The 9294-nt window shown below is 42.2% G+C and overlaps 1 long non-coding RNA gene across 1 annotated transcript; it reads right to left on the bottom strand.

The window, feature by feature from the left end:
- Positions 1-2478: 2478 nt before the first annotated feature.
- LOC118594994 lies at positions 2479-9062 on the bottom strand. The gene is made up of 2 exons (XR_004946433.1): positions 8887-9062; positions 2479-2633 (listed from the first exon to the last, which is right to left on the bottom strand). It is a non-coding gene; the product is annotated as an uncharacterized LOC118594994 (long non-coding RNA).
- Positions 9063-9294: the final 232 nt, after the last annotated feature.

Below are 9294 nucleotides of genomic sequence, written 5' to 3' on the forward strand. Positions count from 1 at the left end.
AGAATGGCAGCAAGCATGAACATGTGTAGACATACTGGTCAGCTGAAAACTGGAAGAACTGGGTAAACTGCAAAAGAGATGGGGATTACTAGCTCTCTCTCTCTCTCTCTCTCTCTCTCTCTCTCTCTCTCTCTCTCTCTGTGTGTGTGTGTGTGTGTGCGCGCGCGCGCGCGCGCGCGCAATATTGAGCATGCAGTATGCATGCTCATGGATAAAGAGAGGCCAGAGGAGAGTGTTGGGTGCCCTGTTCTGTCATTCTTTACCTTACTCCTTGAGAAAAGGTCTCTCACTGAAATTGGAGCTTGGTGGGCAGCCAGAATGTCCCAGTAATTCTCTTGTCTTTGTCCCTTACAGTGCTGTGGTTACAAAATCATGCATGGTCAGACTGTATTTTTGTGGCTTTTTAAATAATATGACCACTGGGGATTTGAACTCAGGTCCTCATGTTTGCATAGAAGTACTCTTACCAATGGAGACATCTCCCCAGCCCCCAGGAATCACTACATGTACTAGTTTCTACATTCATAACAGATTCGGCATCCCAGATAACCACCACATACAATCTACTACCAAAGGGCCTCACCCTCAGGACTTTTCCCTGGACTCATTTGCCCCTCAACCTTGATAATGCTGCTTAATAAGATTATGGAAAGGCAATCTAATTACCCCACCTGTTAGTTAGGGTTTCTATCAGTGCGACAAAAACATCATGAACAAAAGCAACCTGAGGAGGAAAGGATTTATTTGTCTTACAGGTCCTGAGTCACTGAGGAAAGCCAGTGCAAGAATTCAAACTGGGCAGGAATGTGGAGGCAGGCATTGACTCAGTGGAAGGGTGCTGCTCACTGGCTTGCTTCTCATGGCTTGCCCAGTCTGCTTTCTTATAGAACCAAGCACCATCAAATCAGGGATGTTCCCACTCACCATGGGCTGGGCCCTCCCCCATCAATCATTAATTAATAAAATGCCCTACTGACCTGTCTGCTTACAGTCAGATCTTCTGGAGGCATGTTGCCAATTGAACCTTCTTCCTTTCAGAGGATTCTAGCTTGTGTTAAGTTGACACAAAACTAGCCAGCACATCCTGTCTCAACAGATCAAGAGAATCTATTCCTAGAAACCAGAGACGATGCAGGATCTAACTGTGCACAGTGACTATATATTGGAGGACAAAAATATTATTTCCTGATTAATTCTTACTGTCATTTCATAGATACTCTGTAAATTTATTGGACTTTCATCTCTTTGAGAAGAGAGTATAAACTGCTTATATGATATACTCTGGCACCTAGGACAGTGTTTGACGTATAGGAAGTGCTCAGTGTTTGCTTTTGGCTGAGATGCTGTGTGTTTCATATTCCATTTTTATATCTCAATGAAGCTGTGGCTCATCAATGAAACCGCCCCTGGGATTAGACTGCATGGGACAGACATTGGGGGAGGGGGTTTGATACAGTAGACAGAAAAGCTCATTCCCAGTGAGTTTGGTTGGTCAGTGCCAAGAGTGGGCATATAATCTCCAGTGAAGAATAGCCCGTGAAGAAGCAAATAGTTACCAAACACAGTTGTGTGCCACGCCGTACTTAGCATCCTCCTTATGCCAGCTTTTCTTTCTTCTCGCCAACCCTCAAGAAAGATGATGGTAGTCTTCTCATTATAGATGTGGAAAGGAGTCAGAGGAAGGCCTCAGCATTCCTAAGTAACCCTTATGGGTGATGGTACCAGGAACCATCCCAAGCTCCTTTGCTTGAGATTTCATGACTTTTTTTTCTTAAAAAGCAAACAAACAAACAAACAAACAAACAAAAAACCCCACACACTTACTTACTTATTTTTGTGTGTATATGTGTGTGGGTGTGCATGTACCATGGCACTCATGGGGCACATGTGTAGAGGTCAGAGGGCAATTGTCAAGAGTTGGTTTTCTCCTCCAAATATGTGGCTCCTGGGGATAGATAGAGTTTACGCTGCCAGGCTTGGCAGCAAGTACCTGTCTCTCCTAAACCATCCTGCCAGCTTGAAGATTTCAGTCTCTTCACTTTTCCCTATTTCTTTCCTGCAAAGTGGGGCCCTGTGGGGAGAACAGCCTGAAGCTGAGCAACCTGGAAGCCAGCTGGTCCAGGTCAGCTCAGCCAGCAGGCATCGGTCAGCAGCAGGCCTCTCTCCAAAGCTGGTAGTACACTTTGAATCAGCTGAACCAGATTCCAACATGGCTGGACACTACGTTGGAGATGGAGCAAGGGCTGTATGTGCAGAAACAGACCAAGAAGGTGGTGGTCATACCTAGGCAAGATGTTCCCTGAGTCAAGGATTGGTTCACACTAACTAAAGCTAATGGTACTCAGTCACACAACACTGGAATGGCTTCCCACTTGTCCAAATTCTAGGCAATGCTGGGTAGCAGTTTAGAGTGTTTTCTTAAGGTGAGAAACACCTGAATAAGGGGATGGAATAAAATCAGAAGCTACTCAGACTTACCTAGCACAGACTCACTGTATCCCCTAGGGTACATTGGTTTCCTTTAGGACCACACTATTTTTTTCAGGCCACACAACTGGAGCTAGTGTTTGTTTCCAAAGCTGCGTAATATGCTGGGGGAAGTTCTCTGGAGGAAAATTCTGGGCCTCATTAAACTGTGGGTGGAAGAGGAGAAGAGAATGAGGAAGTGAAATAAACAGAAAATTATCTCAGGATGATGTTTTCTTTTCCTTTAGTAAGAAACTGAAAATAATTATATCTCTTATTTAGAACATTTCTGTTCTTCACACCTTATGCCTGCTTGTGCAAATCAAAGGCTAAGAGCCTATACCAGGGAGAAGTCTTCCCAGGAAACACCAGGCTCCACCTCAGGATTCTTAGGGTCGTTGGGATTTCTTACAGTGGAAAGTTGGCTAGAAGTCTCTCCTATTCTTTGTTATTTATTAATATATTTTATACATATTTTGAAGTTTTGAAGATAATGCTTTTATTTTTGTTTTTAATTCCAGGTGTTTGTGTCTCGATGTGTGTTTGTGCATGTGAGTGTACTGCCTATAGAGGCCAGAAGAGATTATTGGAGCTGATTGTGGGCAGCCAGACATGGGCGCTAGGGACCAAGCTCAGCTCCTTTGCAATTCGAGTATGCATTCTTAACTATTGGTCCTTCTTTCTATCTTTATTATTATTATTATTATTATTATTTGCATAGTTTCATCCTATATCTCAGCAACTCTCCTGCCACAGCCTCCTAAGTGCTCAGACTGCAGGCAGAGGTTACTATACTGGCTCAACCTTTTCTTTTTAAACACTTTGGACTTCTGATGTTTAATTTGGGCAAGTCGGTTGGCCTTTGCTATGGTCTGAATGCTATCTCTAGAAATCATTATCAAAGTTAAATTGCTATCGTGGCAGAATTAAAAGGTAGCCAGTTGTCAAACACATCATTTAGGAAGCAATGCTAGCTTTAGGAGCACCCTCAGCAATGCTAACTTTAAGGCTGTTGCTTCAAGAGCAAGTTCATCACCTCAGAATGTGATCCTGATAAAAGAATGATTAGATCTCTGTCTCCCATATGTGGTCATTTGTCTTTTGCCATGTTACAATGTGCAAAGGTCTTCTCCAGATGATGGACTTCCAAGCCTCGAGAGCCATGAGAAACAGATTATTATTATTTTTCTATCAATTATTCAGTCTGTAGTATTCTGTTATAGTATCAGAACATGTATGGACAAGACTAAGATTCCCTCTAAGTGTAGCTAGAGAAGCTTAGAAATCCTTCTCCAAGCAAACTTGGGGCAAACCCAGTGTGATGGATGATCTTTATTGTCAGCTTGACTGGATCTGGACTCACTTAGGAAACACACATTTAGAATTGTTGGTGAAGGTGTTTTCAGACAGGTTTAACTGAAAAAGTTACTTTGACATTGGTGAGCCATCCCTTTACCTGGGGTCCTAAAGTCAATAAAATAAGAAAAGAGAGTGTATAGTGTATATGTGTCAGCTCCTTGACTATGGACACAATGAGCCCAGCTACCTCACAATCCCAACACCACAGCTAGGGGTATAGCCACACTCACCCCATTTTCCCACAATGATGGCCTGTGCTTTCAAACTGTGAGCCAAAATAAACTCTTTCTTCCTTAAAGGATCTTTGCAAACATTTTGTCACAGCCATGAAAAGTGACTAATGTGCCCAGGTTAGAAAGTAATTTTTCTGTCTTTAGTTTTTTGGGGGGAGGCATGGAATTTCGATGACACGAGAAAGAGCTAGAGACTGGTGTTGTTAATCAGTCTTTGTGCAGAGCAGGGATTATTTAAGTCCATTATTTCTCCCCCTGCCCATGCAGAGGTCAATGCTCTAATTATTTCCTAACAACCACTAACCAAAGCAGCTCAGAGGCCAAGTTCAAAGATAAAATGACCACATGTAGAAACAGCATATGATGGATTTGTTTTGGCATTTTACAGAGGCTTTGACTTATGTCATAAGAAAGCCCTGGATGTTGTGCTGCCCATGGCTGGGTAGGATGGATAGTTCGAGGATGGCTAACTCTCTACAATGACCTGTATACCACTACCACACATAAAAAAGAACAACCTATAACTGCATTATTTCCCTTACAAACCCTCCATCATTTTACTAAGGATGGCCTAAAGGGACTGGCTGTTTTTGCAAGGCCTTAGATCAGCTCATGAGCTGACAGACTGGAGAGAAAAAGTCTGAGGAGGATGTTGAGAACAGTCCTGTACAGCAGAGGTCTGTGCTATGGCACCGATATTTGACCCTATGAGGAGATGCTGCTTTAGGGAGTATTCATGAACTCCTGACTCTGCAGGAAACAAAGGAGCAACTGTAGAGGAGAGACTGAGGGAAGGAAGGGGGTTGAGAAGCGTATGTGTACTTGCTAGGGCAGTCAATAGATACCATAGAGTAGGTAGCTCAAACAACAGACATTTGTGTTCTCATGATTTGGGGGGCTGGAAGTTCAAGATGAGGGTGATGTCAGGGTTATTTTCTTCTGAGGCCCCTCTGCATAGCTTTTAGACATTTGTGGCTTCGCAAAGACTCTTCCGTAAATATCTACATCTTAAACTCTTCTTGTGAGAAAAAGAGTTGGACTGTAGTACAGCCCACTCTAATGACCTCAACTTACTTCATTTTAAGTCCTGTTTTCAAACACAGTCACATTTTCAGGTAAGTGGGTCAGGACTTCACTGTGTGGACTTGTGAAGAGACACAATTCAGAACAAACCAGGGGAGAATTTTTGAAAGGTTTCTGCAATCAGAAATAGCCTCGTTCTTTCTGTACAAAGGGGGCTTGCTCTTGCCTACATAGCATTAGAAATCAATTTAGCAGAGTCTCAATGGAGCATGCATCCATCCTCCATTGGTTTTCAAAGCTGTATACCTATTTCAATCACCAGAGAGGTTTTTTTTTTTTTTTTTTGAAAACACTGACACCTGGTTCTTCAATCACTGAGATTCAATTGCTGCTAAGATAGAGCCAGAATTTGGTAATTAAAAAACATCTTAGGAAATTTTAATGTGAGGCCAACAGTCATAAATACTGGTTTAATCTATATTTGGATTTTATAAATAAAGAAATTGTTGGCTGGAGAAGATTGACGAATTGTCCAAGATTTAAAAAACAAAACAAACGTTGTCTAGAGCACAGGGCACCTGATTTGGGTCTCTGACTCTTTTTGCTAGGATGTATTTTTCCATTCCCTCATCCTTTCATAGCTTTTGCAGTGGGTGTGAGGCATCCCAAATTCCCCAACAAGCTCTGAAGTTCTCTTTTCCTGAGCTGGAGGGAGTGTTGGTGCACTGAGGAGGCCCATGCATAGCCTAGCAAATGATGATTTACAAAGATGAGTAATACCCAAGAGCCCTTTGAACCCCTACTCCTCTGCCCAGTTCTCCTTTTCTCATTCCCTCACAGGAGACCTTTTCAACATTGTTCCCTAATAAACCTTTAATGAATTCCATCTAGAGACTGATTCCTGTATAGCACAATCTAGGACAGCTCTTCCCATGCTTGTCATTCTTTCTCTAGCACATATTGACTGCTTATCATGTTGGATTCTGTAATAAGTGCCTGGAACAGGAAGAGAAGTAACTCTTTTCCTTGAACAAACTGTTTGCCACTCACTACAATCTACTCAAATGCCTTGTTTGAGCTGAGTAATGAGAGTGGTGTGGAAGCCTCACAGAGAAGGATGGGGTAGGGATGCTCCAGCTGGAGAAGTTATCCAAGGCCACTAGGTGCTATATTTCTTAGCCACTTATCCAGGGATCTTGCTTTTCTTAGTAGCTAGTTTCCTTCTCACTCCACAACCTTACAGATATTCTTTATTGTATGTTGAGTAAAAGATGATGTGACTAAAGAAAAAAAATAATAAATACAAAAGTGTAGGAGTCAGGGAAGTGAGGAAGTGGTCAGGGTTAATTTTCAGTGTCCACTTGATGGTATTAAGGGAGTTCTAGAGAGTAGATAAAAGATTATTTTGGGGTACATCTGTAAGGATGCTCCCAGAATAGGTTAGCACTTGAGTAAGTGGGCTACATAAATATATAAACAGGAATTCCTCTCACCTTCCTGGATGAGAACTGTCCAATGAACAGTGGGCCAAAGATCAAAAATAGCAAAGGACAGATGAATCGCTCTAATGTCTGTATGATCTGTTGCCTTCAGATATCAGGAATCCAGGTTCTTGGGTCTTTGGATTTGGGGAGTTTGTTTCAGTTTTTCTACTGGCTTCTCAGTTCTTCAGTCTCAGACTGGGAGCAACAGTGCTGGCTACCCAGTTTCTTTATTTTGCTGGTGATAGATTGTGGAATTTCTTGCCTTCCAGAATTATGCCAGTCATTTCTCATACTAAATCATCATAACTTTGAATATAGGTATGCATACATCTTCTTTCTATCTATCTATATGTCTGCTGCTGTCTATCTATCTATCTATCTATCTATCTATCTATCTATCTATCTATCTCCTATCTATCTACCTATCATCATTACCTACCTATCTCTAAGAGTTCCATTTCTTCAGAATAATACAGTTTAAGTGTCCAGTTTTGATCTCCTGGGTGTTACATCATTCTCTGTACTTTAGACCATTTCACACATACCTCTACTGAGGTTAGATCTTCTAAAGTGCAGCCCCTTCATTAAAGAGAGTCTAGAATCAGACACTGACATTTTATAGACAATGTTGTCAATGTCAGAGTCAGCCTGTCATCTTCCAGAGGAGATTTTCCCTCTGTGTCTTATCTTATAGATAAGAATGCATACATTAATTAGCAGATGGCCAAGGTCTAGCTACATGTGAGGGCTTTTTCTGATGCTTCTGACACTAATTGTGCAGGCAGTCACTTATCTCTGTGCCTTGTACCCTAGTTACAGAGCACAAGTCAGGGTTGGGTCTTTGTGACAATCTGTCTTACTGTGTACATTGGTTAAACAGAGGACTGATCAGCATCTCTGTCTTAGTCACTGTGCTATTGCTGTGAAGATACACCATGACCAAGACATCTCTCATAAAAGAAGGCATTTAATTGGGGGCTTGCATATAGTTTCAGAGGTTTATTCTGTTATCATCTTGGTGGAAAACATGGTGGCACTTATGGCACTGGAGCAGTAGCTTAAAACTATGTCCTGATCCACAAGTGCAGAGAGAGAGAGAGAGAGAGAGAGAGAGAGAGAGAGAGAGAGAGAGAGAGAGAGAACCTGGAATGGGCTTTTGAAACTTCAAAGCCCACCCTCAGTGATACACTTTCTCCAATTAGCCCATAGCTAATAGAAGGCCACACCTTCTAATGTTTCTAATCCTTTCAAATAGTGTCACCCTCTGGTGACTGAGCATTCAACTATATGAGCCCATGGAGGTCATTCTTATTCAAACCAACAGCAATCTCAGTGCCTAGATGGAAAGTTGTGAGCCCAACCCCAGGCAGTCTTACTCTGTCTATTAAACACATCCTCTGTGCTGAGTCTTAATATGAATTAGAGGGTCCCATTGAAATAGAAATCAAGGCTTCAGCCTTCTAGCAGTCTCTGGCATAAGTGGGTTGACAGGCACAGCCTCACCAGGTGTCTCAAGTCAGTGGGAAGACAAACAGGCTGTCCCCTGGGGAGCCCCAGACCTCCTGGCCTAATTTGAGAGATGTGGTTTCTGCCAAGGGCCAGGATTTAGGACACACATACATATTTAAAAGGCCTAAGAACAGACACAAATAAGGCATTAACATGTGCAAATGGTTACAGCTGAATAGCTAGAGCCAGGAGACAGGACAAAAAGGCAAAACCTGAGCAGCTTGTCCCCGACACATGGAGTCAGTTCATCAGGAGAGCCAAATCAAGTGGCAATGTGGGTGAGAGGTCTAGGCAGATGTGGGTATATGATAGGTGTTAGGAAGCACAATTCTTTCTTTAAAAAAGGTTTATTTATATTGTATGCATATGGGTGCTTGCCTGCATGTATGTCTGTTTCCACATTCCTCCATGCAGAGCCTGTGGAGGAAGATGACATCAGATCCTCTGATAATGAAGTTATAGATGGTTGTTACCTGGTGTGTGGGTGCTAAAAACTATACCTGGGCCTTCTGAAGGAACACTATGTACTCTCAACTGCTGAGCCATTTCTTCAGCACCTACACCATGCACACTAGTGACTCCTTTAATTAAAAGCAGAAGAAACATGTGTATTTGAAGGAGATGCATCTGAGGGTCCGATAGTAACATGAACTGGATGTTTCATGTATATAATCTCCTGATTTGAAGACATGATTACAGGTGGAATCCTTTCTGTCTGTCCCCTCATCTCTCTCCCTCTCTCTCCACATCTTTCTTTCTCTCCATACTTGAGGAAGCATCATTTACACTGGAATTAGGCTGAAGATACTCACATGCCAATGATCAATCCCTCCTCCCTCTGATTTCAGAAAGTTTTCTCTGAGCCATATCAGTCTGCTTGTGCCCATCCATTATTGTCTCCCTGTTGAGAGCAGGTTCTCTTCTGGGGATGTGGACCTCTGGGAAGTTCAAGACATGCTTTGGGCTTCATTTAATATCCTTTCTTGCTCTTCACCTCAGGATAAAAAGAGTTTTGTATTATTTTATTTATCTTTTAAACCATTTAACACGTGTCAAGAGACATTACAGATGAGGGATGGGCTTGTCTAGATTGAAATCCAGATTCTTCATCTTGGCAAAATATAAGCTTCCTGAAGAAAAAAAAAAGCAAGCAGAATGTAGGGAAAACCAAACTGTTCATCAGACTCTTAGAAGCAGGTGAGGAGGGAAGCTGGGAAACC

Source organism: Onychomys torridus, chromosome 13 (genome assembly GCF_903995425.1).
Source record: "Onychomys torridus chromosome 13, mOncTor1.1, whole genome shotgun sequence".
NCBI classification, from domain to species: domain Eukaryota; kingdom Metazoa; phylum Chordata; class Mammalia; order Rodentia; family Cricetidae; genus Onychomys; species Onychomys torridus.